Source organism: Peromyscus eremicus, chromosome 8a (genome assembly GCF_949786415.1).
Source record: "Peromyscus eremicus chromosome 8a, PerEre_H2_v1, whole genome shotgun sequence".
Taxonomy (NCBI): domain Eukaryota; kingdom Metazoa; phylum Chordata; class Mammalia; order Rodentia; family Cricetidae; genus Peromyscus; species Peromyscus eremicus.
Genome location: NC_081423.1, coordinates 59,718,876 through 59,726,903, shown reverse-complemented (window position 1 = coordinate 59,726,903; position 8,028 = coordinate 59,718,876). Strand labels below are relative to the sequence as shown.

At 44.8% G+C, this 8,028-nt stretch overlaps 1 pseudogene; it reads right to left on the bottom strand.

The window, feature by feature from the left end:
- Positions 1-1,508: 1,508 nt before the first annotated feature.
- LOC131917022 (large ribosomal subunit protein uL11-like) lies at positions 1,509-6,108 on the bottom strand (annotated as a pseudogene).
- Between the last annotated feature and the right edge of the window lie 1,920 nt (positions 6,109-8,028).

Genomic DNA, 8,028 nt, shown 5'->3' with positions numbered 1-8,028 from the left:
GAGTAACACCATCTCAGGTAGCCAGACTTCCTCAGTGTTCTGGTGGCTGAACCTCATGTGTGTATGTATATTCTGTTGCTGTGATAAAGACATGACCAAAACAACTTGGGGAGGAAAAATATTACATTTTCTTGTCATAGTCCAGGAACTCAAGGCAAGAACCTGGAGTCAGGACAAAGGCCATGAAAGAATAATGGTTATTGGCTTGTTCACAGCTTGCTCAACTTGCTGTCTTATAAGTCCTAGGACCATCTACCCAGGGGTTATACTACCCACCGTGAGCTGGGCCTTCCCACATCAATGACTAATCAAGAAAATGCCGGGTAGATTTGTCTGCAAGGCTGGTTTGATGGAGGTAATTCCTCAGTTGAGGCTCCCTCTTCTCAGCTATATCTAGGTTTGGATCAAGTTGGCAACACTGACTGGCACACCAGCCTCCTGAGCGCCTGTCAATCTGCCCTCCTGCAGGTCGTGGAGTTCTCAGCTTTCAGGGGACAATAGCGAACTCAGCTCTGCCAGGCTGGGGAGAGGACTGGGCATGAATCTGACTCAGACAATATTTCATTTTTTAAGCGAGAGGTACAACTATACATATGTACTTTGTGCTAAATTGGGGTAGAAACATTTACAGCCACAATTTTTATATCCAAGTCTTTTAATTTTTTAATTTGCCATTATTATTTTGTTTTGAGATAGTGTTTTATGTAGCCTCACTTGACCATAAACTCACCATGTACCTCTCTGATCCCTCCTGCCTCCCAAGTGCTGGAATTACAGGCCTGAGCTCTGTTATTTTTATCTTTGAGACAGGGTCCTAATATTTAGCCAAGGCTAGCCTTGCACTTGTGACCTGAGTGTTGCCACCACATCCAGAACAGATCTAATCCTGGATACCCTCTTCTGGAAATCAAACCTGGGGCTTCAGGGATGTTAAGCTGATGTTCTACCATCGAGTCCCACCCCAGCTCTTTAGGCTCGCGTCTTAAATCCCTGGCTCTTTTCTTTTTTTTTAATTACTGTTGCCCTGTAGACATTTTTAGCATTTGGCTTTGTTAAGGTAATTTGTAAGGAGTAATTTACATATTTTGCTTAAGTCATCAGGGTGGAGGGAGATTATTCATGAAAGGAAGGAAGAAAGGGGAGGAGGAAGGAAGGAAGGGAGGAGGGAGAGGCAGAGAGGGAGGGGCAGAGAGGGAGGGAGGGAGGAGGGGCAGAGGGAAAAGGAGGGGAGTGCATAGCAAATCAAAGATCCTAAAAATTGCTGAAAGTCCCAAAATGCTCATTCATTTATTTATTTGTTTGTTTATTTATTTTTGAGACGAGGTTTCCTGTACCCAGCCTGTCCTTGAACTCACTACATAGCCAGGGCTGGTCTTCCTGCCTCTACTTTCCAAGCACTGAGATTACAGGCATACACCGCCATGCCTAACTCCCAAAGTTAGTCTTTATTTGAAGTTGAGGAGCCGGGACCAGCTGACCATTGGGTTGAAGGAAGGAAGGGGTCTTGTTTAGCACTTCACAGCTCTTGAAGATCGGTAGGCACAGTGGCGTGCCTCACCCCTGCCTGTCACTACGGGCATGACAGAAGTGTGCTGCCGCTTGCAGGTAGCCTCAGAGAAGCACAGGAGACAAAGAATGACCTTCAACCCCTGCAAACCCAATTCAAACCAAATAATATGTGTAGTCACTAAGGGGGCAGTGACTAAGCACCCTCTTGCTCTGAAGGTAACCCTGACCCTTGGCTTGCTGTTCTGGTCCCAGACTGACAGACAGCTTTCTCTGTCCCCTAAATCACCATCTAGGAGAATCAGCTCAGGCACAGTTTATGGAAAAATAATCAGAATCTGCAGTTTCTTGTCTCCCTGGTTCACAGACTGGCCTGACTCCTACCCTAGTACATTATGAAATCAAGAAGTTTTAGAATCTGAACTAGAGAAATGATGGGCCTTCTTCCTCTCTGGGCTGAAGCTCGCTGGAGGAGACCCTGTGCTCTGCTTAGATAGGATGACCTCACTCTTTGTAGCTCTAGTCAAGGAGAATTTTATATTCTGTTGAGAATTTTATATGCCTACAGCTGTTTGGCAAACAATTAAAAAAAAAACTCAAGCTGGGCAGTGGTGGCACACCTTTAATCCAGCACCCGGGAGGCATAGGCAGGCAGATTGCTGTGATTTCGAGGCCAGTCTGGTCTATAGAGTTAGTTCCAGGACAGCCAGGGCTACATAGAGAAACCCTGTCTCAATATATATATATATATATATATATATATATATATATATATATATATATATATATATATATATATATATATATATCTTGAGTCAAACCCTTATTCCAATTACCTGTCTTTATATCTTGATTTAACACCTGTTTCCTTCTGTGTTACTGGATTTGCTAAAAGCAGATACTGGCTTCCAGTGGTAAGCCGAGTGCTTACCTTTACAACTGTTCTGCCACTTATTGGGAGAATTTATTTACTTGTTTATCTGTAGGTTTGTTCTGAGACAGAGGCTCACTGTGTAGCTCAGGCTGCCCCCAAACTTGTAGTGAGCCTCCTAACTCTTCCTCTCAAGAACTGGGATTATCAGTGTGTGCATGGTTTGCATTGTGCTGGGGACTGAACCCAGGGCTTCCTGTATGGTAGGCATGCACTCTACTAACTGACCCACATCCCCATCCTCAGTTATGAGGATTTAAAAGGTGGTTCTGCCTCTTCGTGCCTGGTTTTGTCAGTGTAGTGGATGTATTGGTAGCTTCTATCTTCTGGAGTGTTGTGAAGCTGAACTGGAGAATGCTTGGTAAACCTTCCATAGACCTGACATGTAGTGAGTCATCAATAAATACCTGTCAGTCACCTTTGTTTTCCCAGTAGCTACTGGAGCATCATTTATCACTCTACCTGATAAGTATTTTCTGATTAACCCAAAAGAAAGAGTACTAGCTCATGATTGTTCCTCTACCTCTGAAATATTCTAGATAGGAAACTGACTGGAGACTAGAGAGATGGCTCAGATGTTAAGAGTGTTTCCTATGCAGTCATGAGGACCAGACTTCGGATCCCAGCACCCATGTAACAAGCCTGGTGTCTGGCGTACACCTGTAATCTCAGCTCTAAGAAAGGGTGGAGACAGGAGGATCACTGGAGCTTTCTGGTTTCCGGCCTAGCCAAGAAAAGCACAAGCCCTAATTTTAGAGAAAAACCCTGCCTCAAAGCAATAGGCAGAATAATAGGAGGATACTCAGTGTCGTCTTCTGGTCTCTGAGTTGTCTGTCTGTCTCTCTCTCTCTCTCTCTCTCTCTCTCTCTCTCTCACACACACACACACACACACACACACACACACACACACACACGCCCCTATGCTCATACACACAAGAAAATAAATATGGGGCTGGAGAGATGGCTCAGCGGTTAAGAGCACTGAATGCTCTTCCAGAGGACCCAGGTTCAATTCCCAGCACCCACATGGCAGCTCACAACTGGCTGTAACTCCAGTTCCAGGGTACCTGACACCCTCACACAGACATACATACACTAATGCACATAAAATAAAAATAAATAAATTCTTTTAAAAAAAAGAAAATAAATAAATTTTTAAAAATTGACTGAAGCCGGGCTGTGGTGTCACACGCCTTTAATCCCAGCACTCGGGAGGCAGAGCCAGGCGGATCTCTGTGAGTTCGAGGCCAGCCTGGTCTACCAAGTGAGTTCCAGGAAAGGTGCAAAGCTACACAGAGAAACCCTGTCTCGAAAAACAAAAAAAAAAAAACAAAAAAAAAAAAAAAATTTGACTGAATGTTAAATCATCTGAAAGAGCGTTCTAAAACAGGAGCTTCAAAGGCTGGTGAGATGGCTCACTGGTAGAGGCACTTGGTGCTAAGCCTACCAGCTTGAGTTCGATTCCCAAGACCCTCATGGTGGAAGGAGAGAACTGACTCCTGCAAGTTGTCTTCTGATCTTTGCATGGACCCCTCCCCAGATGAGTAAGCAATGTGATTTTTTTTTTTTAAAGCAGCTTCCTAACCAGGCATAATGATATACACCATAATTCCAGTACTTGGGAGGCTGAGGCAGGAGATTTGCAGTGTTTTTTTTTTGTTTTTGTTTTTGTTTTTGTATATGAGTGTTTTTTGTTTTTTTGTTTTTTTTTTTTTTTTTTTTTTTTTTTTTTTTTTTTTTTTTTTTTTTTGGTTTTTTCGAGACAGGGTTTCTCTGTGTAGCTTTGTGCCTTTCCTGGATCTCGCTCTGTAGACCAGGCTGGCCTCGAACTCACAGAGATCCGCCTGCCTCTGCCTCCCGAGTGCTGGGATTAAAGGCGTGCGCCACCACCGCCCGGCTTTGTTGTTGTTTTTTTGTTTGTTTTTTGAGACAGGATTTCTCTGTGTAGTTTTGATACCTATCCTAGATCTCGCTCTGTAGACCAGGCTGGCTCTGCCTCCCAAGTGCTGGTATTAAAGGCATGCGTCACTGCCACCTGACTTTATATGAATGTTTTTTGCCTGCATGTATTTCTGTGTACTACATGCCGCCTGGTGCCTGAAGAGAGCAGAAGAGGACATTGGATTCCCTGGAACTAGAGTTACAGATTTGTGAGCCACCAAGCAGTTGGATGTTGGGAAATAAACCTGGGTCCTCTGTAGGAGCAACCTGTGCTTGTAACCTTGGAGCCATCTCTCCAGCCCTAGGATTAGAGTTTTGAGGCTAGCCTGGGCTACACAGTGAGGACTGTCTCAAAAAATGAATGAATGGACATATTTCTTGTGCCTGGCCCCTCTAAAATGAAAAATGTAAAGTCTCAGTATCTCTGTGTCTCTGTCTCTGTTTCTCTCTCCATATATATATATATATATATATATATATATATATATATAAAATTTTGGGGATCAGATGATCTTTTATTGAAATTATTTTCTCTTGCTACTTCATAAGTAGCTGGGCATCCCATTGCACCACTGCTGATGTCCTCTATGATGTCATGAAGTGATGCCATCCACAGCTATCTATAGACTGAAGTACCCAGGAGCTCCTAAATAATTCCAGAAAGTTCTCTGGCTAAAGACTAGTGTTGTAGGTGTGGTGTTGCATACTTTAATCCCAGCACTCAGGAGGCAGAGGTAGGAAGATCTCTGTGAGTTTAAAATCAGCCTGGTCTACATGGCAAGCTTCAGGATAGCCAGGGCTACAGAGAGAAAACTATGGGAGTCCAGCTCCCACCTTTTGAAGGGTCTTAGGTGGAGGAGAGAGGAATTAAGAAATGATAGATAGAAAGAGAGACCTAGCTGACAAGAAGAAAGACAGAAACACAGGATAGCTTTGGGAGGGACTGGGTCAATACCCAACCGCCCAGTTCTTTATTGAAAAGAGCTTTTTATAATATGCCAAGGGGAGAGGCAGAAGACCTCCCCCTTGCAAGATCAAAGCACACTGTACAGCCAAGTGTAGACCCTTCCAAACACCTGGTAACTATGCCCATGGTCAAATCATCCTGTTATGCAGCCCTGCTGGGTAAAGCAAGCTCAGACTCTCTGACCCTGAGTAAATTGTCACTAGGAAGCCTCTGTGGGCTCCCACAGAAAACCTGCCTCACACAAAAACAAAAAACAAGCAAACCAAACCAACAAAACGAAACTGGTGAAGAATCTGTTGGTCAGTGTTGGCAATCTCATCAAAAGTGTTATTTCCACCGTGTTTTATGTGTTTTTTTTTTCCTGCTACTTTCTCTCTTGGTGGTTCCTCAGGGGCCCTGATGATCAGGGCAGAGGCAGAAGGAACCACCTTGATCTGGGTCTGTCCAGAATGGTCACTTCCACTGTCATCCTTAGACCTTCCCAATCACTTGTTGCCAAGGCAACGTCATCACCTTTTTCTTTCTTTCTTTCTTTCTTTCTTTCTTTCTTTCTTTCTTTCTTTCTTTCTTTCTTTCTTTCTTTCTTTCTTCCTTTTTTTGGAGACAGACCCAGGGGGACCACTCTAGGGGCCAAGGTGGATGTGGACTGGAATGTCTCCTGTGCACTTCAGGGGCATGACTTTGATCTCATTGGGGTTGAACTTCAATGGCATGAAAGATGCAGCTGGTGTTGGATGAACCAGGATTTGGGACTACTGAAGGAAGTGTGTGTGTGTGTGTGTGTGTGTGTGTGTGTGTGTGTGTGTGTGTGTAAAAGTTTAAAATTTAAGGAAGTATTAATTTGGAGAGTGTGCAGGTGCCGCAGCATGTGAGTGGAGATCAGAGGACAACCGGTGGGGTTTGGTCCTCTCTCCACCGTGTGTGCCCTGGGGATGGAATTCGGGTCACCAGGTGAGCACCTTTGCTCACTGAGCTATGGCACTGCCCTCCTTCCCCCTTGTTGACAATGGTGATGACAATGGAGTCCTTGCTTTGTCATCCATGCTGGCCTGGAATCTTATGGCCTCAAGGAGCCATTTTTCTGCTTTAGCCTTTTGAAAAGCTGGGGCTATAGGTGTGGGCCACAGCACCGGGCTCTGGAATCTGTATTTTTATCCATCCCAGGGGATTCTGAATAGCCAAGCCCAGCCACCAGGGTTTGGCAGGCTTCCCTAAGGTTGCTGTCGGGTGGTAATGACTGTCTAGTGAGTTTAAATATAGGCCCCTTTCTGCCCCCACAACCCAAAGGTTGACACTGAAAAGAAGCCAGAAGGAAGGAAAAGGGCACCGGTTTTCTTAAGAACTTGCAGCATTCCAAACAAAACAGGGAGGGAAAGTCCTTTTGGAGTGGTGTGTGAGTAGATAAGACATTGCTAGAGCGCTGATAAAATAATCCATTTGTGTTTGGAGCCTGCAAACAGAAGGAGCCCATGGTGACCTTTAGCTCCAGAGAAACATAGCTGAGTAGCACTTGGACAATGGCACACAGTTTTTTTCAGATTTACTGTTTCCAAACCCTCGACTAGCCTGGGTTTGATTCATGCAAGTGACCCTTTCCTGCCCCCAGATAGTCACTGTGGTATTTGACAACCTGATGTTCAGCTTCTGTGTCTGTATTTACTGGCTCTCCCCTAACTGCAGGGAAGGGCGATTCCGAGGTGGTATCAGATCTTTCTCTCTAGTGACAAGTGACAGCCTCACAGTCCCAATGTAACTGAGCTTCTGTATCTCTGAGTCCATTATCTTCTGTGTCTGTTCTTCCCCCTTGCTCAGAGAAAAGTGCCTCTGTTAATTTAGATGTGGGTGGCATGGAAAATGTGTGTGTTGTTCAGGAGTGGAGATCTCTGTACTTAAGACTGCTTTGCTGTGGTTTCTAAGTCTGCTGAATTTATAAATAGTTGGGTGTACCTGCTGGATTTTGATAAATGGAACCTTTCCTGATGTTTTAAAAACCATTCTGAAGTGCGCTTGTAGCCTCCAATCCAATCAGTGAAAAGGTCAACAAAAGACTTTTCGTAGAGTTCTCAGTGTTGATGGAGTGACCAAACCACCAAGAATCAGAAGGTTCAAAGAGAAGGATGAAGGCAATAAAACACACCCACTTCAGAGCAGGACCAGAGAGTAAAGCATTGTCTGTCTGACTTTATGACCCATGGGAGATCAATTCTGGGCTACCTTAAACTACTCATATCTAGGAAAAGGGGTGCAGGGACCATTAACCCAAATATTACTGATCTCTGATTGTGGCAGGCAGCACCACAGGGGAAAAAGAGTCCTACATTCTGCTTCAAGGACTGGGGTCCTCCTGTCGGGCCAGGTTGGTAAATGTGGCTGCATAAATGCTGGCCACAGAGACCATACTAAGGGCATGGGTGCAGACAACAAGCCAAGGACTTGCCATCTCTAACTAGCTTGTATGACTCAGGTTGCTCTTTAGACACAGTTGGCAACCACTACTGTTCACAAGCTGAACAGTGGCAACAAATGGCCCACCTTTGCCGGCTGACCAGGAGGCAAAGGACTGGCAGCATCTGATCCACTATCTGTCGCACATCCTTGGGGGTTTCGCCATATTTCTTCAGCTCCAGTATCTACAGAAAACCTAGCAGCCTCCTCCTCCTGAAGCCTTCTCGCAGTCAAGG